Here is a 25,304-nt window from a genome sequence, read left to right on the forward strand (position 1 = left end):
TGGGGTGCAAATACATGGCACAAGGCAAATCTTTACATCTGGCATGCCTTAAGCTGCATGCAGTAACACTTTATGAGAGTGATGAATGCTGGTACTCTCAAGTATGAATCAAGGAGCAAAAATTTTAGGGATATTCATAGCAGAAATTAATGAGTAGAAGGTATGTAACACGGTCACACAAACACTTTCGATCCTCATTGAACTCGATCTGCATTCAACTCGTGCAATCGTGCCCGAGCCTTCTTGGATCGAAGCTGTTTCTGAGCGCTCTTGAGTTTTGAAGCACATCCGAGAGCGGGCGTCGCCACCCTCGATGTCACCTAACGTACACGAAGGAAGCTTCTCAGTGGTCATTCAAAACGGCCGTGCAGCACCGGATGCTTCAATGCTTCCTGAAAACCTCAATGAGGATCACAAGTGTTCGCGTCGCAGAGGTGTAAGAAGGAGGAGGTGATTTCAGACTGAGTTTGCCAAGAAATGGGCTGCTACCACAGTTCTTTCAAGTGCATTACAATGAAAAACCAAAGGTATATATGCAGAAAATAGCATCTCATAAGCTTTTGTACTCTCAAGACAGGCAGTTTGCACATGTAAGCACTTCAGACGTCACGTGAAATCCTATGAGCAGCTGACCAGCGGCATTGTTTTGCAATATACATTTCCCTCGTTGTCTTATGAACAGCCAAAAAAAAAGAATGCTTTTCATAATGGCAATAACATGCACCTATTATTTACTGCAGATTTCCTGCTCTCATTGATTCATTTTTTTTTTAATTTTCACTTTTTAATTATTTCGTGGTTGATATTGCCTGCAAGTATTTGACTCGTTTGAAAAGCTCACTACACATATCTTGCATTCTGAATGCTGAAATAAAGTTCGATCTGTGCAGGTAGTCGCGTTTGTTCTTCCCCCTGTAGTGACCATGCATGCACGGCTTTTTCCCTGCAACGTGTCCATCATAAATATTGATTGTGGCTCGTGTGTACTGTGCCTGAAAACAGCCTTGGGTGCGTTGTGACCTTTCTGGAAACTATTTTGTATTAATGAAATGATCTCCACTGTCTGCTTTCTGATGTGACTACAGAAGCATCGGCACCACTCAGTGGCTTGATTCTTCATGAAGTATAATTCTTGCAATTATAGCTAGATTATAGCAAGCCTGTCTTGTCTGTGCCACGTCTTGTTCTGATTAATCGTTATGTTGTGGGTGCTGGGTATCATGATGGTGTGCCGACAAAACTGTTAATTTTCTTGCCTCTCTGAAAAGGGTACATATCTATGATGGGTACCGAGGGTTTGGGGCTGAGCCAAAAACAATAGGAGAGATTCATGTCCCAATAGAGCACATGCCGTGTAATCAACTTCTGTCGTTCTATCCTTAGCTCAACAGATCAAGATGCCACCAAATGAATGGCTAAGAAAGATGGTAAGGCCCATTATAAGACTGTAATGAATTGGGCAATATTATGGTGCAGAATGAAAAAAAAATGTACAATCTGAAAGGAATTTTCAACTTGGCTAAACATTCTTCCAGTTGCAATGATACAACAATATACAGGTACTTGCGCACTTTTACCAGGGCAAGGCCCTTGATCACACTGAGGGGAAGACGAATTCAAATAACGAGTTGCAACTGAGCAAGATGAATTTTCAGACAAGTTTCCCTGAGACTAAACCATGATGGTTCGATAGTGTCAACCCTCTACAGCATGATAATTCGGATAGAATCCCGTCGCACAACCACATTACTTTGCATTGCCTTGAGCTGCATAAAGTTATGCTTCTTGAGAATGTTAAATGCTGCTGCTTAGTGTAGCAAGAAAATGGAAATTACTCGGCAAGAACAAAATGTTGAGGAGAACCAGAATGGGGAGGATAAACATTTATTTTCTTGCTTCAAAGACCACTATACTGGTAACAGATGCGTGATGCTACAACTGGGGATATGCATATAACAGCTTAAATTTGCTGCTACAGACAAGCAACATTCATTTTTTGTTCATGGTATAGCATGCAGAAATCTGGATAAAATATCCTTTGCTTTGTTGAATTTCCTGGCTTCAACCAGAGCAGTGCAGCATTACTATCAGGCAACACAAACAGCTTGAAATCTCAAAAAAGCCATGTTACACACACCTAAAATCACTGGAGTGCTTCTAAGTACTCCACAGATATGGTTGTCAAGTGAAAATTCATGCAGTTGCGTCAGCATGTACCTAGCTAGCAATCTCGGACTGAGCGAAGGCTTAGTGCGCTTCATGACTCTGGAACAGCACCTTACAGCATGTTATGTGTCCTCTCAGAGCAATGTACTTCTCTTTCCCTGTTGAGCTCAGTGGCTATTTTTATAATGTCCCCCTAAATGAAGCTGTCACTGTATACACCAATTGCAAGGACCCCTTTTTATGGAAAATTCCACAGAGCCTGTCTTCACATGCAACACTGCACAACTGATGGCTACCGAGGGTTTGGTGCTGAGCCAAAAACAGGAGGAGAGATTCATGTCCCAATAGAGCACATGCCGTGTAATCAACTTCTGTCGTTCTATCCTTAGCTCAACAGATCAAGATGCCACCAAATGAATGGCTAAGAAAGATGGTAAGGTCCATTATAAGACTGTAATGAATTGGGTAATATTATGGTGCAGAATGAAAAAAAATGTACAATCTGAAAGGAATTTTCAACTTGGCTAAACATTCTTCCAGTTGCAATAATGATACAACAATATACAGGTACGTGCACACTTTTACCAGGGCAAGGCCCTTGATCACACTGAGGGGAAGGCTGCATGCTTGAAGAAAACACAATTGTAATGAATGAGCAAGAGTAGTGCTTTGCCAACTTATCTATTTATTCAATTTGTCGGGGTGGCGCAGTGGTTACGGCGCTCGATTACTGTTCCCAAAGACGCGGGATCGAATCCCGGCCTCGGCGGCAGCTTTTCGATGGAGGCGAAAAGCAAGGCGCCTGTGTGCTGTGCGATGTCAGTGCACGTTAAAGAACCCCAAGTGGTCAAAATTTCCGGAGTCCTCCACTACGGCGTCTCTCATAGCCTGAGTTGCTTTGAGACGTTAAACCCCACAAACCAACCAACCAACCAATTTGTGATAGAAAAGAACCCAGCAATATAGTCATCCACACTGCTCAAAGGCAAAACAGCATTGTCTGCTAGTCTACAAGGTGCGATCATCCCTATTATATGTTGTGCATACCACTGTGTATCACTGCTGCATTACAACAGCACCCCCCCCCCCCTCTCGTCTACTTGGGGACTACGCATTTCCCAAGTGTGAAACTGCATGGACTAGTTTCTATCCAGCTTTAAGGGGAACAAAGTGGAAACGAAAAGCACAAAAACAAGGCGCACAAGAATCAGTAGTGCTGGCCAATGTTATTCGACGCAGCCCAAAGGCCTGGAGAGTGAATGAAGGGAAATGACAATGGCAGAGAAGGAAATGAACACACTACAGCGCAGGTAGGAACGCATCCACAAAGCTTCACAGGAATTTGTGCATGATCCTGGAAACATCTAAAAAGTAACATTGAAACACAGACAAAAAAAAATATCAGGAGTGCATTAGAAACCTACACGCATCTAACACGGGACAGGATGACGTATCATGCAGCATGAGCTCTTCAGGCGTGCAGAATCTGGTGGGGCGATCTAAACTAAGGGCTATTGAGCCAGGCAAAGACTAGAACCTTCCAGTGGCAGTGAAGCGAGGGCGCCGTTACGCATTCAAGAAATAGTAAGCCAGCATAACATGATCAATAAAACTGCACAAGAACACGATCACAGGAAAAGAAGAGGGATTGAAAGGCTGTCTTTCTTTCCATCTTCTTTTCCTGTGATCATGTCCTTGCGCCGCTCAAATGGTCAGTGTGAACCAACGAGCATTACAGCAAGTACTACAAGCATAAAATGGTCAGCACATGTAGCATCCTAGTGGCATGTTTCCATTGCAAGGCGGATGCTGTTTGAGTTACTAAATGGCACATATGGATGAGTTGCGAATGACTATTACATATGCATGCATCCTCTGGTAGGTATGTAAAGCCTCACTGGTCCATACATTAACATTCAATGCTTTTGTAGAGACAGACTCCCTGACGAAAGATCCTGCAGCGGTTGACCAAAGCATGAAATGTGTTTTTTACGGTACGCCTGCTGCTTGGTGATATTGTAAAATGACCCAGAAGCCTCCATATGTGCCTGTAAATACACAAAATTCAGTGAGATGAGCAATCCAAAACACAAAGCTACATTAGATGGGTTTTGAAGCATAGGTAGCATTGAGGAAAAAAAAACACTGCCAGTTTCAGTTGATTAAGGAAATAAGTAAGTATACAAAATTCAACCATAATTTCAAACGGTTCGATGGTGGGCATAGCCAGCATTTTTTTAATCAGTCTCAAGCAGGCCAGGTGATTGTAAACAGTCAATAAAAGCATTTTTCTTGGATTGACAAGATTATCCAGCAGCTTTCTCACTATATGCAATTATAATATTGACCTAGTAAACATCTTGCAGTTCAGTGCTGCTTTCCTTGCCTCTCTGTGTTAGCATTCGTTACTTGTTACACGAGTACCGAGTATAAAACATCTGGGTTTGCAAGGCAGTTAGCCTCCCGTGGACTCCTAACATCCACACACACTCGCTTTCTTCCATTTTTCTTTTATTTGACAGTTCAGAGTTCCAAGCACAGTTTTCTTTCTCAGAAGAGTATTGAATTCTCAGAGGGGATATTTTATTCGATATCACAAGGTGCAGTTTTGTCGTGACTCTTTTGGAGAACTGCACTGTGTTTACATGCCACTACAATTGGTTTCTGTTCTTTGAATTGTATCGAGGATCTGTGTATTCACTCCACGATGAACTTGATGTATGGGCTTGCAGGATAGTTATGTAAACAAAGCAAAGGACTCGGGTAGGTAAGTACACTAGTCATAGAAGTATAGTATTTCATCTTCACAGACAAATCAAAATTCCATCAAGTCTGCATGCTGTCCTGGCAACTAAGTGACATGCCATTACACTTGGTCACTGTTTTACAATTAGCCCCTAGACAGTTTTTCTCTACAAGTGGGGACCCTTAGCTGATGCAAGGCAGTGGGCGCTAAGTATTTCTTGATCCCAACTGACCGCTCCGGCCATGCACTATTACTCTGTCGTGCAGTGACGCGACTTTTCAGTGCTTACTCTTAGCTGTATTGTTTTTAAGTATGAGAAACAGTGAAATAAAACAACAACAGAAGAATAAAACACTCATTCCACACAAAACACATCCAATATATACATATTTGTACTTAGAATAGTCATTTCATATCATGCAATGTTTCGAAAACTTTATGGACTCTTCCTCAGTAGCAGCACAATTGTGCCATAATTCTTGTTTATTTGTGCTCAGCACTAACTGTACAAATATTTCACTTGAAATTTGACTGGTAGAGGCTGTCTCAATTGGTAACAATTCTTTCAGTACATGCTGCAGCTGAGTAGCTTGAGCTGTGTTGCATGTTAACACTCAATCGCCAGATTTCATTTGCTACTTTCTGTGTCTGAAATGACAAAAGCAGTGCGCACACATGAAACCTAGGAAGACCAAATGGCATAGGTCAAGGAAAGGAAGTGTATGCTGCACTTGACATGAAGGCTCTTATTAATATAGGCGGCACTGAGCCCAGAGATGGAGAAACTAGTAATACGTACTGGGGGGCATGCGAATTGTAGTTTTGCCAACCAAACTGATTATGAATAGCATAGTCTTGCTGCTGAATCAAATATGAATAGTGCTGAAAACCAAACTGAATACAAATAAACTAGTTGAGCAGCTTTTTTAAATGTCTTTGAAGAAGTAAACACATTGAATTTTAGAGATAATTTGAACATGCACTGTTTGAATCATTTCCTATGACATGGATACCATGACAAATGATTCCATTCACTTTTAAAGACTTGTTACTGTCATGAACCTCGAAACATTTTCTGCGTGCAAATGCATCTCATATGCAGCACCACAGCTGTACGTTGCAGCCAGAAATGAGGATTACGTGGCGAAATGTACGCCACTAAGAGATTGCTACCACCGGGGAGAACCGCACGGAAAACAGTGCTTCTGTACATGTTACAAATTATGTGCATGTTTGTTTATGCTTTGCAGTCTATTTTCTCACAGTAAAACAGGCGTGTTGTAAAATGTGTTCAGGCTGTAATTTCGGATGAAAACATTAAATGATCAGCTCCTGCATCTTTGCCGCGAGTGCTATACCGAAGTGAACGCGCGAGCACAGGCAGGGGAGATATGAATATATACACTTTACCTTTCAATGTATACGTCCGGGAGTACTTAAAAAAAATCGTGCCGTCTTCTCCTCATACTAACATAAACACACCAAGTAGACGGCGAAAGCAGATGCCGCTGGGGCATGCGTGCGTCTACGCTGTTGCTGGATGATTGCATCGCCGGCGACTTAATCGCTCTAATAATGGTCATTTCATACTGTTTGTGCTGTATATGTGGGGGCTCAATAACTCTACAGCTAGGGTGCAAATTAATTTGATAGCGGACGATCGAGAGCTACCGTGAAGAGGAAAAGTTTCCCCAAACCAGCGCCGCAGCCGTCAAATGCAGCGTTTCAACGTTCGAAGCAGCGCGCGCTGGGCGCTCTAATCAGAGCGCTGGAGAAATCCGCCACCCAAAAGATGCCCAAAAGTGACCGTATAGCACCCTATGCGCCTCCCGTGCCGAACGCGTCCGCCAGCTGGCGGAAGGCTGACGAGCGCAGCGCCTCTAAAAACGACCGTACGGGGGCCTTAAGCCAGTCAAAATCTCGCACCTCATTTGGCAGCCGACAAGCCGCCCACGCTCGCCATTTGGGTACATCGGTCTGTCGTCGCTCATCAGCTGAAAGCCTGCGAACGGCAACTTGTTCGCTGATGCGCATGGTTGGTAGGTCGCCTACACTAACATCTGACAGGTCAGCATCGAGAGTCGACTTTGACTCGGTAGCCTCGCGGTAAAAAAGGCAGAGGTCTCTCCCGCCTGTGGACCGAAGTAATGTTCGGGTGTAAGCATACGACGAGACGTGCTCTCCAGTACAGGATGAGCAAGCGACCAGGGTAAGACTCGTATCGAATACTCGAGCCACTGTCGGGATGCCCGGCAGGTCAAGGCCTCGCCTGCTCCTCGGAAGGTGTAGGATGTGACGGGCAACTAGCGTTGTCTTGCCGTCCCAAACAAAAGTCCCTATAAAGGACGCGAGTCGGTTCGCCACACGTCACGGGATTGTCGTGATACGCGCCACATGTCTTGACAACAAGGCTTCGTTGGATACCTCGTCAAATATGTGTCGTCTGCAGTAGTGTTTCAGACCATATGTCTTGGTAATCACTTTTATTTGGAACTATTGTCGAATATGGTGAGATACTGTTAGGAACACACCGATCGGTATTACCGAAAATTTCGGTGTGTCGTCTACTCTTCAACGAAAAGAACGCGTTGCAGTTGCACTGGAAATAGGACACACACACACGCAGGGACGCATACACGCACAAACATATGCAAGGCACTATCTGCCAAGTGTAGGTTCTACTGCATCGCACATAATAAAGGCAGAAGAAAAGAAAGGCCACAAGAGGAATCACATGAAGGAGAACAAGAAATTCAGAAGAAAAACAAAAAGGAGAACTAAACGGAAACTAGAAGGGGGGAAAAGATACCAAAATCAACAACAAAGAGAAAATGAGGAAAAGTTCCTGTTGTCATATTTGCCCTCAGTGATTTCCAAGATATCCACTGTCTTCTCTCCTCAGTGGCATCGATTGTTTGCTGGCGCATGTCGCGTCTTCCGTTTCTGTGATGGGCTATTTGTAAACTCACGCTTGTGTTGGTGAATATACACTGCCTGAAAATGTGGCATTAACCAGATGTATGCATCGTAAGCGTGCTGTCGTATCCCGTGTTGATAGCAGGGGTGTGTTCTTTTAGGAGGCCATTGGCACAGAGTCCTGTCTGACCCACGTAAGACGTACAGCAAGACCGTGCAATCTCATGAATTTCTTCAGTGACGCAAGTGACACTTTGTGCCAATGACCGCGTAAGAGAACACCCCACTACTATCACCTCGGGATACGGCAGCCCGCTAGCGTTGCATGTAGCCGCCTGCAAGTGCATTCTAGCATTTTGTTACTGCCAGATTCTCAGGCAGTGTTTAATCACAACACAAGTTTAATCACAACACAAGCTTTACGAATCGCTCATTATAGAAAAGAAAACTGCAACGTGCGCAGGCACACCGTCGATGACACTGAGAGTTTGTAAGAGCGAGTTGGCGGGCTACTTGATTCTGCATTTTGAAGGATCAGCGCGATTGACGGGACACACGAAAAAGAGGAAAAAGCGCACGTATATGTCCTTCCTCGTTTCTCTTTTTCTTGTGTCCAATCAATTGCGCTGTTCCTTCACAACATACGACACTGAGAAAAGAAACTGGATATCCTGGAAACCAATCACGGTGTCATATCAAGGTTACTTTGCTTCCTCTTTGTTGAAGAAGGTGATGGATTAATGTCCCGTAACCACGACGGCGCATCGCAGATAAAAAGGCTTTCACGAAAATAGAGCGGGGTAGTTTGATAATTATGTGTCTTAAACTGCAATTTGAACAGAAAAAGGAAAGAACAACACAAAGAACTGAATTCTTATTCTAGCAGAGGCATCTACCTGATATAATTATATTGTCAATAAAGTCGTGAACTGAATCGCTCAGTGGATTAAAAGCGTATACCTTGGCGCCTGCCCTCGAGGAGGGGGCAACCGAAATTGATAAAGGAAATCCTAGTTGAGCGAGTCGGATCTCCCCGTAAATCCTACGGAGAGAAGCGAACCGACAGCAGGAGAGGAAAAAGTGACCTACGGACTCCATTTCGCCACAAGGCTCACATATGATGGTCGCAGATACGCTCATCGACATAAATAGGATTAAGTCGCAGTATTCTGCACCACAAGAGGGTGACAGACACCTCACATTGCCTTTAACTACACACCTGGACACTCCAAGGAAAAGCCAGGGGTTGGTAATAGACGGTAGAAAGGAGAGACTCATGGCTCAAGTAGTGGAGAGGCTTGAAGCCTATAGAAAGCGTGCTATAGTCAAATAGATAGTATTCGGGACGAGAAGGACGACAGGTCCATCAAGAGCGGACTTCGCTAAAAAATCTGCTTTCTCAGATTCAGTGCAATGGTCCCCAAGGGGACCGACGAAAGCATACTTCTCTAATAAGTGGGGATTCAGAAAGTGATGGGTAATGTTGAGAGTAGTAGCCATCGAATTTTCGAGCGCTGTCGACAGGGCGCAACGACTATCTTAAAATATAACATGAGCGGTACTGCATGGAATCTTTATTAAGGCCAACTCAAGGGCCAGAAACTGCGCGGCAAAATAGGGGTAGAGTCAGGCACCCGGAATGAATAACTCCCTGGAGTATATATGCACCGATAGCTGGTTTATTTTACAATTGCCTGGGAGGCATCAGTAGCAACGTAAATGGGGTTGATAACATTATCTAGATACTCCTCTATAAGCCCATTTATTACATTGGCAAGCGAATTCATATTATTCTAGGGGACGGTGTCGTTAAATGATAATACTGTATAAGCCCGCCTTTGGTTAACTGTTACTGATGGATTTAATGATACGGAAAAAATTCGAAAGCAGGGAAACAGAATATGAAGGAACTGATACCTAGGCGAAATATTGCCAAAGAAGTCACTTGCGCTCGTCGTAAATATAGTGTTAGCCACTCCAGGAACAGGCTCCAAAATCTTTAAAAATGTTCGCACAGTGAGCAGCTAAAAACCGCCGATTTGAATAATATATCCGTAGCTCCACGTGCAGCACAACGTTAGCCTCTGTTTTAGGCAGACTGACTAATATGCTCAGATCGAGCGCATCGCTCCAAAACAGGCGCTCAAGCTTGTAGCTTGGGCACCCTGAAAAATGAACGGAGCTGAATTCCACTGTAGGCGGCACTTAAGTTTTTCAAAAAGAAAAAAGCAGTGTCCCGACTCATATATTTTTTGTCGCTGCTCCTCCTCAACCGGCCACGGGAAAGCTGCCCTTTAATCACAATGCTTCAAAATTGGTGCCGCCAGTCTAACTGCGGGTCATATATTATATCCAAACATTTATTAGAATCAACCAGCGGGATAAGTATAGAATGATACGACAAAGAAATATGAAGAGGAGATGCATGGGGAAAAACGAGGGCGGCGCACATGTTCACATTTGAAGCAAATTGCACAATGTCCGGCCAGGTTTCCAGAGCATTTAGATACTCTAGCAAGAACTGATAATTGATGTAAATATGTTTGGCAGATGCGAAAACCGCAATAATATCCGCATGCACATAAACTTTGATGGCTGGGTGAATTGAGATGACACGCATCAGAATAATAGACAACAACGGCGAGAGGACGGGAATGTAGACCTGGAGCAGATGCTGGAAATTTAAGTACCATTCGCGCAAAAACAGATTATCTATGTCTTAAGAACTCGCTTATCCACGTGAGAGGTACAAAGGAGGTTGTAAACCAGCTATTTATGAAGCAATGTAGGCCTTTGTCAGCTAGAAAGACCTACGACTGGCCTACGCTGTCGTAGGCCTTTCTAATACCCAGAGTAACTACAGGGGATGCTTCTTTATGCCCGACAGCAATCCTAAAATGGCTTCACAAGTCTATGTGCACTCTCCAAATCGAACCCCCACGACTGAAACCAATCTGAGCCTTGTGAAAGCCTTGAATAATCAGAACATGATTCGTGAAGGGACTGAAGACTACCCTTCTACAAGCTCTACCAAATTTAAAGTGAGAGGTCGAATATTGCACAGATCGAAACCCTTCTTCACAATCTGCAAGGGCTCCGGGGAAAAGTCTTGCGTTAGTATTTTCAGCATGAAAACTGTTACTCCGTCAACAACAGGGGCAGCAGATTGCAGGCACTTATTCAGGTATAGATACCTCACTGAACTCTGCACCCAAATGAAATCGTGTTGAAGGAAAGGTAGTGCGAGCTTGAAAACCTGCGACAGGACCTTGCACTATGGACTCAAGTTGATCTTTTCTTCTCGGGAGGACAATACTGTGGTCTGGGCGATATGAAAGAAGGGCAAGATGTGGGTAAGTTTCATGTATCGATAAAGAAATCTTCCTTTGCCTGGGTTAGACAAATAACTTGATGTAGGGTTCTTTTTTTAGCGCGAACAAAGACAAGGACAAGAAAGGCGAGGACATAGCGCTTGTGTGTGTACGTCTCGCCTTTCTTGTCCTTGTCTTTGTTCGCGCTAAAAAAAAAACCCTACATCAAGGTGAACTACCAACTCGCCCAGCAGGAAGTTTTAATGAAGACAAATAACTGTTCAGATTTATATTGTAATTCATCATCATCATTCAGTTCAGTTCAGTCGTTCAGTCGTGTCCAACTCTTCGTGACCCTATAGACCATGTCACGCCGCGCTTTCCGGTCTCTCACTATCTTCCTAACATCACATAACTTCATCTGTAGTGCCTCGAGGATGCCATCTAACCATCGCGTTCGCTGCCTACCCCTTCTCCGGCGACCCTCAACCTTTCCCAACATCAAATCTTTCTCCAGCGACTCCTCTCTTCTCATCAGATGACCAAAGTAGCTGAGCTTTAACTTTAGAATTTGACCCTCCAATGAGCAGTCAGGGTTTATGGTCGACAATATCGACTGATTTGATTTTCTGGCAGTCCAAGGAACTCTCAAGAGTCTTCGCCAGCACCACAATTCAAACGCGTCAATTCTTCGGCGGTCAGCCTTTTTCACAGTCCAACTCTCGCATCCATACATCGCAACTGGAAAGACCATAGCACGAGTTATACGGATCTTGGTTGGCAGACTAATGTCTCTGCTCTCATCATCATCATTAGCCTGACTATACCCACTGCAGGATGAAGGCCTCTCCCATATTTCTCCACTTAACCCGGTTCTGTTCTAGCTGCATCCACTTGGCCCCTGTGAACTTCTTGACTTCATCCGCCCACCTAACTGTCTAGATTGTAATTATCCTTAGCCTTATATACTCTTCTTTTAAGCGAAGCTGCAAAGCATTTCTCACTTATCTAGGTGTTTGGGCACTGGTTATGCGCTAGGCGCTTCTATGCCGTTTTCCTCGTTCGATAGGCGTTTTCGCAATCTTCCTTGCACCAGCTCCAAATAGACTTGTTTTCGACGGTTTACTGAACTGTAAGCATTAATCGCCGAGTGGTGCCTAACATGGAAGTCAACGCTTAAGGACCATGGTTCAATTTATCAGTAGGAGCACCGCACGATGACGGTGCACCTTGAACTTTCTTTAAACGTCTATTATTGACAGTCTACTGCGGAAGCAGCTACCCTAAGCGGACTGCATGCCCTGGTGGAAGTGATTGGGTCGAGGTCACTTGGCATACCATAGTTGGACCAACGAAGAGGCCCCATTACCATTAACACCTAATGTTAAGTGAACAGCTGAATGAGATTTGGCTTCCTGTACGTTATGGCACGACTGTTGTAATCGCGCAGAACATTTTGCTGATATCCAAGACCAAAGTAACTGACTATTCCATATGATATGCTGCGGACTGAAGTCGCCAGCCAAAACTACTTTTGAATTATTACGAATTAAGGCATCTAACCCATTCCTCTAAGGACACCATAGGGGAAGTAGTTATTTGCGACTATAACAGGGGCACACTGGAGAACGTGGATTTCAACTGCAAGTATCCTCCATCAGGTCGCATAAATTCATAACACAGTTTCGCGCGATGAAAGCGTTTTGTTGAAATCAATGTTAGCAAGCCCACACTCCTTTCATTTGTGTGATCAGCTCAAAAACAAGTGAAGTTTTACTTATGAAATGATGATTAGGAGACAGCCAAGTTTCCTGTAGTAGGATAATGACCGGAGTAAGTTAAAGGATAAGCTGCTGTAAGTAGTGGGAAGATTATCAGATAGAGTGATAATTTCCCTGGAATACACAGGCTCCCGTCAGGAGTATTGCATTAACAATTAGACAGCAATAACCTTTTTGAATGCATCTGATTTCTTTGTCATTCCTGTGAACCTTTCTTAGTCTTGATATGCGGATCATCTGAGTCAGAAAGAGAGGAGGAATCACGACGCTTCTGTATGGACCTGTCATTTCAATGTCTGACTGTCAAGCGTTAGAAAGGCTGATTACGCCAATTTTTGAAACCACAGGCGTGGACGCAGAAGAGGTTGAATATCATCTACATTTGCATAGGGCGGAGGACAGGTAGACGTGGTTAGGGTACCTAAAACCGATGAATCACCTTGCGAGGAAATTACTTGTGAGAACGCATTACGGAACGTACTGATGTGGATACACCAGCAACAGCCTTCTCCATCGCAGCAAAAAACATTTTTGTTAGGCTTGCCAAAACATCAGTAGCGGTTGTGAGGACAATATTTGCGTGCTAGTTCGGCCTTTTGTAAAGTATGGCATAACCATCCGCTCGCGAGCTCCAGTCACGCTGAATTTTGTCTAAGACGCACGATTCATCGGCACGCTTGGACAAGTGTGATCGTCAGCTGTATAACCAGAGTAGTAAGACAGCAGCTAATTGACTAAGTGCAAACATTTGCTGAATCATCACCGCTGCAAACGCGGCAGTGCGTTGACGACTAAGTTTCCCCACTGTGAACTTCTTACACTCTATTTCACTGTTCTACATTGGGTCAGTATGGTATAGTATCGGCCAGACTAATTTCACACAAGGCAAGAAGAGCCTGCAAAAGTTGCGATAAATGAATAAATTGGTAAATGATAGCTACCATCTCTAGCTCTCCTACACCAGTGTACGGAGATGATGCGAACGACGGCATTATGGTTGTCTTCAAGAATCTGCCCTGCCGTAGCGGAAGGATCCACACTGCAGATTACTCCGTTTACGCAGGCAAATGCGCTCAGGATTAAACGTTTTCACCACAGTGAGGCGAAGGCAGTGCACCGAAGCAAGTCTGCAACACAATTTAGGCAATCTGATGGCCATAAAATTCCTATCATGCTAGAGGCTCGCACCTCGGAAATCTGAACTAGCGGCTAGTTGGAACCTTCATCTGTTCCTGGATTATTCGAGGATATTTGGTTTTAATTACACCATCGCTTACTGGGACCAACACCACAGGGATAAGCTTGCCGCAATTTTCACACAAACGAAATGCTTTTAACGGCAAACGAGCAACCCAGATTGCCGCACCTGTGCCAAGGGAAGACGTAGCCATGTTCGTAAGCCTATGGAGGCATGAACCCTACATCCAAAGGGGAATACCTGGCCAAATCCTCCTCTCCTCCTCTCGTGGAACAGCCTCAACAGGTGATGTCTGGTCAGATGACGCAGACAGGCAGGCGATCAGACAGGCCAGAAGAGGCAGGCACACAACAGGATGGGTACAGCGAGCGGCGCAAGGCGAAGATGAGAAAGATGAACAACCGATGAACCTGGACCATACTGTCGAGCGAGTTTTAAATATCCGATTCTCCTGAAGTCCGCTTCCTCTTTGTCCTTGTTATTACTGCCGTGCTCTATGATAATGCCCTAACAACAACGTTGGGATTTTGTTTTTCCTTTTTTGTTTCTTTAGAGCTAAAAACGAGCAATGCTTTTAGTTCTCATTGTCGATGACCATGACATCACGTCGGGCCAAAAACCGGGGGAGCCAAAATCCAGGTACCGATTTCCCATCTCTCGGCACCGATTTGCCGTCATCCGGACAGTTGTGTTCCCCCATCCGGACTGATTTCTGTTCACTGGATGTTCGAAACGAAGATATCCCCGCGCCAAGCGAGATTTCATGAGACGAGTTTTTCGATCTTTAAGGCTTCCACACCCTTCGCAAGGATGGCTCCGCGGCGCGATGAACACCGCCAGACACCGGCGGTTGAGGTTGCAGTGAATTCGGGCATTTGGACTCATGTGGGTCACTGTGTAGTTGGCCCTGTTATAGGCGTTTCCCTTTTTAAGTAGCATTCGCACGTGTGATGCAATCCCTCTCTAAGCGAGGGATATTGTGCTCCCGCCATGCCTTCGGGAGGCCGCGCGGCGTCACAGCTTCCTAATTTGCGCCACCGGCCGCCGTCTCCAGGCAAGCGGACATCTGGCCGGCTTGGATGAACAATCCCCGAGTTTCGAAGAGTCTCTGAGAGGGAGGAAAAACTCGCGACAATGTCCAATCAGATAAAATCTACCCCACCCCGGTCTTTTGTATTACACATTTTTTCTGCGCATTTTTTCACTTTCGGGGGAATTTGTTTAGAGCTGCAAGCAATTCAGGCACGGAGAATGGGCTCGCGATAGTCTCGCTATCGGCAGCAGATGGTAGCTTGTGGACATGGGCTGGCATGCCACCAGGCACGTGTTTGTAACTGGCGCAGGTAGAGATGGGTCGCCCAGGAGCGAGCCGGATCTTTTGAGTGGCTCTTTCAAAACAGTGGGTGAGTCGCGGCTCACCGGAAGTGAGCGGGCGGCTCTTTTGGTGAGCCGGCTCTCTCATTTAGTGATCCGATTGGTGCCGAACGGTTTCTTGGGAGCCGGATCTTCTCCTCGGTGCGACTTCGGCGCCACCTATTAGCGATGCGAGAAAGCAACTGCCCTCCCGCATGGCTTCCGAAATCACCCCCGCGCGTCGCATCCCCTTGCCTTCGGCTGCCGTTTGACTGTCAATGCTCTTAACCGGGCTAGCTGGTGAACGAATTCAGGCATGATGCTAGCGCACAAGGAGGACACACACGGCAGGTAGGCGGACAGGACAAACGCTAGACTTACAACTGAAGTTTATTCCGGAAAAGACATCTTTATACTTTTCTTTGAGCTGCTCTTTCAAAAAGGGAGAGAGCGGCCGTTCTTTTGGAGAGCCGTTGCTCAGTGAGCGGTCAGGAACAGTGAGCGGTAGTTATTTTGGAGTACCGCTTTTTCAGTGCGCCGTCAGGAACCGTGAGCGGCGGTTCTTTTGGACAGCCTTCGTTCAGTGAGCCGTCAGGAATCGTTCCGGCGGAGTCGGGTCTTCTGCTTGCTGTGACTTCAGCGCAATCTGTTAGCAGTACAAGAAAGAAGCTCCAGTGGGGATGCATGGGTGGATCAAAGTATACCGTCTGCAAGATCCCCCAGACGCCGTCGACTACCGTCGGTTGGAGTGCGGTCGGCTGCTTCGTCGCCTGGTCGAGGCTCCACGTCGGCGACCTGGCAGGCGCAATGCGGCGTGTATGCTTCGGGTTGTAGTCACCGGTTCTGTGCGTCTTTTGTTTTGATTTCCAAGCTTGCTTAGCGTAGTTTTCTCAAGCTGCATTACAACAAAATGAATTTCGAATGCATAGCCTCTTCCGCAGGCAGCCCAGCAGAAAAAGAGTCGGTTCGGTCACGAACAAACAGCACCGACTGCAGCGAGTCGTGCGCTCTAAACGGGAAACAGAAGCCTTGGAAAATTGAAACCACACGTCACAGCCTGAATGCCGAGCGATTCAGTTTCAAATACACACAAATATGAATGACTGACTGACTGAATGAATGCATTATAATTAATTAATTAATTAATTAATTAATTAATTAATTAATTAATTAATTAATTAATTATGGTCGGCGTGTGTATGTGGCGGCGAAACAGAAAGATTGAACAAGTTTGAATTAGGGCACCGGAGAGGGAACCTGCTGCCAGGTAAAAAGAAAGCAACTAGAGAAGCTGGGGGCGGAGAGCCGTGGGCATCAAGAAAACCTGCCGCAAAGTTGAACGACAGGGTTATAAGAATATAAGAAAAACGAATCCGCTAGAGAAAGCAAAAAAAAAGGGGGGAGGTGGTGCCAAAAAGCGCAATTTAGAAAACAAAAAGGACTAACGCGGACTGGAGCAACAAGGCGCACACTGCATCAAAAAATAAAGATGCATTTACATTATACTTCAGGCCCTTCCGAAATTCATTGTCTCCGGGAATATAAAAAAGACATTGAATCAGTTAATCTGCTTTTTATATTTATAATTCACTATTCCTATCTGTCTATACTATCACTATCTATATTTATTACTGTCCACGTGATATTTTGGGCTATATTTCGAAATTGATGGCCCCAAGTACTTATTAGGCATAATCCTTAATGTGGTGCATGATGGTCAATGTTTTTCAGATAATTTTGAAACGATAGAATAAGAAATGAATGAAATCCTCTACTTGCCAATGGGTGCACCTCCAGTAAATGTAGTGGACTCAAAGAGAAATAACCTCATCTAAAGAAAAAAGAAATGAATGTTGTTGTTTATTAGGATCTTGTAGTCAACATGAAGGGAGATAGAATGGTGACAAAAATATTTCCACGCTTTCTTTGAGTATCGGGTGGTCGAACGGGCACGGGTCAGTGAACGAGAAAAAGAGAGATCGTCAGAGATCGCGCTAATAACTCCAGTTGCAGTCGATTCCGCTTGTCGACGAGCAGACCACAAGTTTCGCAGAGGCACATCCGGTGCTCGTCGACCAACCTCCGGCCAGGTGATGGCTCTAGCCTCATTTAACATGCTTGTTATGCGATCTAGAATCAATGGTGTCGACTCCACTGAGTGGCTTCGAAGAATGGGGTGGAAATTGTCCTAGTGGACCACTGAACACCTGCGGCATAATCGTCGAGCCTGTGAAGGATACAGGCCGATGATTATAGGATGAATTACCAATCGTCGTTCGATTTATTTACTAGCAGGAGAAATCAGACTGAACCATGTAAAGCAATCCTATACCAAGATAAAGGGAGCTTTCACTCGGTAGTTCTGCTTAACCATAGAACTATACATTTTTTAGTCAAAACGGGTGTATTTAATGGTAAGACAAGAGAGAAGACAAGCGCACTTTCATATATGTAAACAATATTCAAGATTTCATTTACTGCGATGGTACAAGGGCAACAGAACGGGATTAGTGGTTCGAGATAGAAACCAACTGACCTGCTTAAAAGGTAGGTCTGTAGCCATCGCAAACCTGTTTACATATTCGAACGACGGCAACAGTCAGCTCCGAGGACCTGATTCGCGAGAGGGTACCCCTATACCCGCGCCAGTTCACAGGGACTTCAAACAATTCTTCTTATTTAGGCCACAAGATTATATTAAACGACCTTGTAAAGCATATAATAAAACTAGAAAATGTTCACGAGGAATATACAGGCATTCCACCAGCGCTGTAAGCAACGAAAAAAAAAGCTCTCCTCATTAGAAACGGACTTCTCAGTGACCGAAATGATGCTGCTACTCTCCCGTCCGCCCTCAGCGCACGCCAGCACCTAAAAAGGCACTCGCAATGGGCCCCACCGCGCCCCGTCCCGCCCGTGTTACGTGAGTAGGCGTACTTAGCACGGCCCTTAGAGGTCATCGCGGAGATAGCTCGCAGTGAGATGCCGCCCTAGCTGGTTACGAGCGGTCACCAGGAGCAATTTTAAAGAATATATTTAAATTAGAGGCGCCATAGAAAGCTCTTAAATTTGTCTCAAATGCACGCAAAGATCACCCTATGTAGTTCTTGCATCAAAACATTACCGCAAATACCCGTCAGCAAAGAATGTGGGGCTCGAGTGGGTCCGATGAAGAGAAGTAGGACTGGTGTAATCCTCTGCAACGGTCCCTCATCTGCAACGGTCCCTGATCGGGCAAAATTGGACGAGCCCCATTTGAGCTTTCTCAGTTCCTGCTACATGGGTGGCATAGCGAGGTTTCTGGGACTAACGCAGAGCACATTAATGTATCCTGAGTACAAAGGTCCCTTGTCCGAATTTGAGGACAGGTCAAACCTAAATTTGGATACTTTGTGGTAAAGCCCTCATGTCCGAAATGGGAAAGCCCGCATTAAATCGCTGTGGGGCTTACATTGGCCGTATATAACAGTGGGGCAACAAGACAGCCATGCCCATATGCTGTCCCATTCGGGTGATTGTAGGTTATTTGAGGGCAGATGGAATATGAATGAAAGCTGTATTTTGGCAGGCTCTCGTGAGGCCCAAAATGAGGCCGCCTTACCTAAACCGCTTTAAGTCCCACATCGGCCGTAATGGAACTGGAAGCCGGGCGTGGCTGCATGATTCGAAAATCCACATTCCCACATGAACCTTAGCAGGGAGAGAAATTCGTGCGTAAACATGTTCGCCAGATTTGTTAAGAATTACGTTCATTCATTATTACAGCGCAAAGACGGCACGGAACAAGAGGAGGACACAACAGCGGAGGACACAACAATAAAATTTAGGTGACAGTCAGCGCTGTTGTGTCCTCCTCTTGTTCCGTGCCGTCTTAGCGCTGTAATAATGAATGTATGTAACCAACTCGCCCAACATGTTGTATTATGGAACTTTAAGAATTACTGCTGACGCAACCTAAATGCCGGCTTTGCCGCGAAAGATATAACGCTACCCGAATAGGGTGCCGAATCGATGCCGCTGTGGGTCCATCGGCCATATAGCGGGGCTGAATCCACAATAATGTCTACATACTGCTGTTCTGCCAGTCTTTCCATCCTTTATTTGTATTAAACGTTGTTCTAAATTACTATTATAGATGATTTGTATAACAGAATCTTTAGTCAGTTAAAAACATTCCATGGCTTTGGTTCTCGCGCGCATGCAAATGGCGCTAAAAAGACTGGAACATACAAATTGCTTATTGTTGCTTTATTAAGTGGTCGCTCTGGATAGCCTGAAACTCTCCGTACAATATTGCCGTTCAGAATACACAACTTCACCGCCTGAACAAGGTGGAACATAAAGTCGGTTAGGCTCAATTATTCACATCAAATTATTGCGACATTTCATGCTGTAGCTGTTTAGAAGGGACCGACATGTATAAAATATAATTGCTTAATTATGCCTTTAAATATTCAGTGCGAGAATTTGGATTACGGCTGCCCATCAATTATAAGCATCTTGCCCCAATGAGAATAATGTGATCAAGCCCAAGTTCGGCTTGGCTTGCCACTGTGGAACCCGCATTTGCCCTATGTCATTATCTGAGGGTTTGACCACAATAGAAAATGATCCTTCATCCAGAGCGGCTGCCCAAATCTGCCTGATGTAGGACCAACGGGGGAAGCTGGCAGGACGTGCAGATTTTACAATGTGGGCAGCCCCATAAGCGCTGCCTGCATCGGTACTGCACCGGCGTTTGTAAGCAGCCCACTTCCGGCCTACATCAGCCCCAGCTTGCAGCCCCCTCATTGTGTCCACAGGTGCTAGCCTGCATTGCCAATATCGGACCCACCGGGGCCACCAAGTATTGCCCTCTGTGCTACATGGGGCTGTTTTAGCGGCCCTTTAATGGGTTCTAAGTTTTCCTTGCGATTATAAATTGGGAAATAAAACGCGCAAAAAATATTTCTTTTCGAATGCGAAAATGTTTCTTAGAGCTTACTTATTTGGGTTTTTGCGCATGGGAGAAGAAATACTGGGTTAAAAGTGAAATTTTAAATTCGTCTTAAACATGATTGAAATAGTGTTTGAATATATAACAACAAAATTTCTATGTAAGAGCTGATTAGTGGTATTTCCTTCCGAATTCCACTTCAATATTTCTATTACTGACAGAACTGGATAATGACAAGCTTAAATCAAGGCTGATTCCAAACTCCGACCATATTTACTGGCCAAAATGAATATATATATATATATATATATATATATATATATATATATATATATATATATATATATATATATATATATATATATATGAATTTGAGGTACGAATAAAATCTAGTCCTGCAAAGCATATTCACATCAATTCTTTTATTTTCAGAAACAATACATCCTGGAAAAGGGTCAAGGGCTAAAAGCTGTTTCGTCACCTTGACTAAGTTCATGACCCCTTGTAAAAGGTAGTCGTGGTATTGCACAAGATATCAAATACCCAGAAATTATAATAAGCATAGACATGTTCGAAATTAGTTTGGAATATCGGTACTAGATAAGTACAAAATACACATCACTATACCAACTAAGCAAGGAGGTAAATAAATGAACATAAAACAAATATAGATACATAAATGTTGAAAGAAAACCTTTAGAAAGCAAGCACATATCAAAAGCAGATACATCTACTTATTCAGTCATTTTCCAGAAAATACATTTGCTATTCTTTAACGCCATAACTAGACACACATTTATGCTTATTCAGAATAAATGGCATGTTATGCTGCAATGACTGATGTTTGTAATTGTTTCGAAACCTTGGTAGGAACCATACTCCATCACTGCGTGTGGATAGTGTGCCATGTCTCCTTTTTAAAGATGCTAGATTCGTCAAAAAATTCTGAAAAGCTGAACAGGAAAAGTAGAAGGAGCGGAGAAGACGGTACGAATACAAGTATGCAGCTCGAATTTTGTTGTATCTTACGAAGGCACTTCGCGTGGGAGACAGGTGTTCTAAGTTAGCAATATGTCGCACGATCCTCTTTTGAGGCATAAGTATCTTTACCATGTCTCGTTTTGTAATCATAGCCATACTAGGCTACAGTAGTTAATATGCGAAGCAAACAGTGCATAGCAAGTTTGGATTTTGGCTTGTCTTGGAAGAAGTTGTCGCCAACGAGATAAGGCTCCCGTTACTGTGGCTAGTTTTTTGCAAACCTCTTCTACATGTTTATCCCAAGTTAAATTGGCAGAAAACGTGATCCCGAGAACTTTATGTTCATTCACTATTTGAACTTCTTGTCTTGATATCTGGCAGCAAGGCTTGCTTGTAGTATTTTATTTTTAGCTCTGAATATTACAATTTTCGTCGTCTTAGGATTTATTCTAATGCAGTTCAAATTCGACCAGAGACATACTTTTTCAAGTATCTGGTTGCATTTGAGAATTAAGTCATCAACGTTAGGACCTTTAATATAATATTCTGCTGTCATCTGCATATATGACGAATTCTATGGTTTGATCAATGTTGACAATGTCACTATTGTAATCTATAAAAAGCAAAGGCCCTAACACGATGCCTTTTTTACACGTTGCCCTTTCATTCTCAATAAGTATAAAATCGGTAAAATAACTTAATAAATGCTTAGAAGATAGGAATTGAAGCAGTATGTGTCCTTTGAACGCACTATTTTCGTACGTTTCTGTTTCCTACGTTCGACTGGGCGCGATAGATATGTAGAGGGAGTTTCTATTACAAAGCCAGCTAACATATACTGTTCTTGAAGGCATGTTTTGCTTGTGGCCCTGTGGTTCGGTCATTTACGTGAAATGATGATCATGTGGAATGCTTAAGTATGGGCATACATCATCGGGTTATTGACAAAGACGTGAAAGAAGCTGGCCCCGAAAAGTAATGCGCTGTTCCGTGGTCGTCCTAACGGCCAGCGTCCTCCTTCGGATGCCGATTACAGAGTGCTTATCGCAACCCACATCGACAAGGTAACGATTATTCTGCAAACGATAAGGCTTGTTAAGATTCTGTGTTCGGGAGGAGTCAAGGCTATACATATAGACATGTGAAATCAGGCTTCAAAGTGCGGCAAGAATCAATAATTCAAAGAGCTCAATTCCTCGCAGAGCAAGGTGGCTATATGTGACGAAGCCTATGATGCGGAGAAACTCTACTTTGACTGAGGATGGAGCTATAACCGGCCTCGGTAGTAGTAGCCGCGGAATCTTGGGAATAGCTCGCTAGTAGCCACGTTTTCACCTGTTGTTGTTTTATGCATGAAGTTTAATGTCGGGCACCCAAACCGTAGCAGGCGGCAGAAATGTCAGGGGAGAACAAAAAGAGGCGGAGCTCGAAATAATGATCCTTGCGATCAAAGCGAGCTAAATATTTCCGTCGTGATTGAAAACTATCAGACGCTCCACGTCGGATGTAGTGGTTTGCACTGGTAGGCAAACACATACTTTCCATGGATGAAAGATCTATGTTATGGCAGGCCGTGAAGGTAGGAGGGGTTTTCATATTGCACAAGCGCAAACTACGACGTTGTATGAGAGGTCTGAAGACCGCGAAAACTATACATGTCATGCGACTACTATTAGGAAGCCGTGAGCAGCTTATATGGCAAAAACAAGGCAGTGGCTTAGTTTATCTAAGCCGGTATATACGCAGCCAGAGATACGTTTCCCTGGCTAGGCTTGTTGTGGTCATGTGTGTGTAGAGATAAGAGAGAATGGGATCTTGTATTCATTTTGCTTGACAAAGACGAAGACTGCCCGATGATCTGTGACGTAGCATGCAGCGGTCACAATTTCTTCTATACAGTATTTCGGTTTTGCTTTCTCCAAACGCAAAGTCTCATATAGTGGATTATTCAGCGGTGTCAAGTTGCCACTGTCTCTCCCACAAACTACTCATGTGTCCAAACGGATTGTTCACAAAGTCTGCTGCAAATGTCCTGATAGCAGATCCCCCTTCGAAAACTCGAATGGAGTGATCAGTCACAGGATGATCTTCAGATTCTCTTCTGTTGGTTCCCCTTGAATACTCTTCCATTGGCCCCATCTCTGCAGTTATGGTCCGTCTATTACGCTCGGCAGCATGGCATCACCGTTTGGAAAGTCGTTCCTCTCTCTTTTCGGGCGTCTCCGCTGCTCTCTTCGCCTTCTTACGCTCACTTTTTCTTTGCTGCTGCTATGCGCCGCATTTTACGTTCTGTCGGCGGCTGCGTTTCGATGGAGGCGAAACGGAGAGCCGTCGTGTGCTGTGATGCAAGTGCACGCTAAAGATCCCCAGGTGGGCGATATTACACCATAGCCTTCCACACCTGCTTCTCTTTCACATTTTCCACTTCTCTCCCACCTTCCTCACTTCCATTACAGCGCGGTTCAGGTGTCCACTGAGCAGGTGTGACGGATACTGCACCTTCGCTTTTCTGCGAGCCAATTCAATATTGGTTTGGTTTGGTTTGGTATGTGGGGTTTAACGTCCCAAAGCGACTCAGGCTATGAGAGACGCCGTAGTGGAGGACGCCGGAAATTTCGACCACCTGGGGTTCTTTAATGTGCACTGACATCGCTCAGCACACGGGCGCCTTGCTTTTCGCCTCCATCGAAAAGCGGCCGCCGAGGCCGGGATTCTATCCCGCGTCCTTGGGAACAGTAGTCGAGCGCCGTAACCACTGCGCCACCCCGGCGGGGCGCCAATTCATTATAATTATTATTATTATTATTAATATTATTATTATTATTAGTAGTAGTAGTAGTAGTAGTATTCCAGTGTGCTGTGCGATGTCAGTGCACGAACCCCAGGTGGTCGAAATTTTCCGAGTCCTCCACTACGCCGTCTCTCATAGCCTGAGTCGCTTTGGGACGTTAAACCCCACAAACCAAACCAGTATTGCGCTCTGCACCTTGGCGTCTTCATGTAGTAATTCGTTCTTTTTGTTCGGGCGACTCTGCTGCATCGGCAGTGGAGTCGGCAAGCGGCCGCGGTGACCGCGAGCTCTGATGTCATGCGCAGCTCATTTTGTCTCTATAGCGTACCTGTTGCTCCTCTCCGGTTTCTGCGCATGCGCACTAGTGGTCTGTCTTACGTACGGCGAAATGCTTAGCTGGGTGGCGTAGTGCAGCTCTCGCTACAAAATCAGGACTCACCTGCTACGGAGGTCTGCCGGCTTCTTACAACAATATTTACTGCATCACATCCAGCACGACTATACTACGCCCAGGATAGATTAATCCTACTGTAAGCGTAGAAAGCGGGGCTAGTTGGTTTCTAGTACAATTATCTTATCCTACTCTCCGGCAGTATAGTTTGCACTGCAGTTTGCCTGGTTTGAGATATTACGTCTAAAACTTTACCAGCTAATTCGAGATGGACGTTCAAGTAGTGCACTTCGGGTGGTCCTTCCAGGCGTAATACGCCAAGGCCGGCAATTTGTAAAAGAATAATTACACAGGGTTTCATTCGGCTTGAACTGGTTAATTTGTGCGAATGGTCTGCGGGACCTGGTTTCCCTTGGCTGATTAGGGCTGGATGACTAGAAGAAAATGTCGCAGTCTTGACTGCATATCCTCTATGGCAGACAATCGGAGGTACATTGGGAGTGAAACTGCATGACATCGTCACGAACGCTGCACTAGAGCGTTCGTATCACATTGTTTACACGATAGAGTAGATCCGTTATTGGTACCACAGTTAGAAACTGCGCGCCAAGTATGGTTAGAAAAAAATGCCCTGCCACAGAAGAATGTTTTGCGTGCCGTTCTCCCCCTCGCCGCTTGAATGGGCAGACAACGACTGGCGTCACAGTTTCTACGGCACCTTGCAAGACATAAGC

The sequence above is a fragment of the Amblyomma maculatum genome, chromosome 8, assembly GCF_055883805.1.
Source record: "Amblyomma maculatum isolate TAMU_Amacu chromosome 8, ASM5588380v1, whole genome shotgun sequence".
NCBI classification, from domain to species: Eukaryota; Metazoa; Arthropoda; class Arachnida; order Ixodida; family Ixodidae; genus Amblyomma; species Amblyomma maculatum.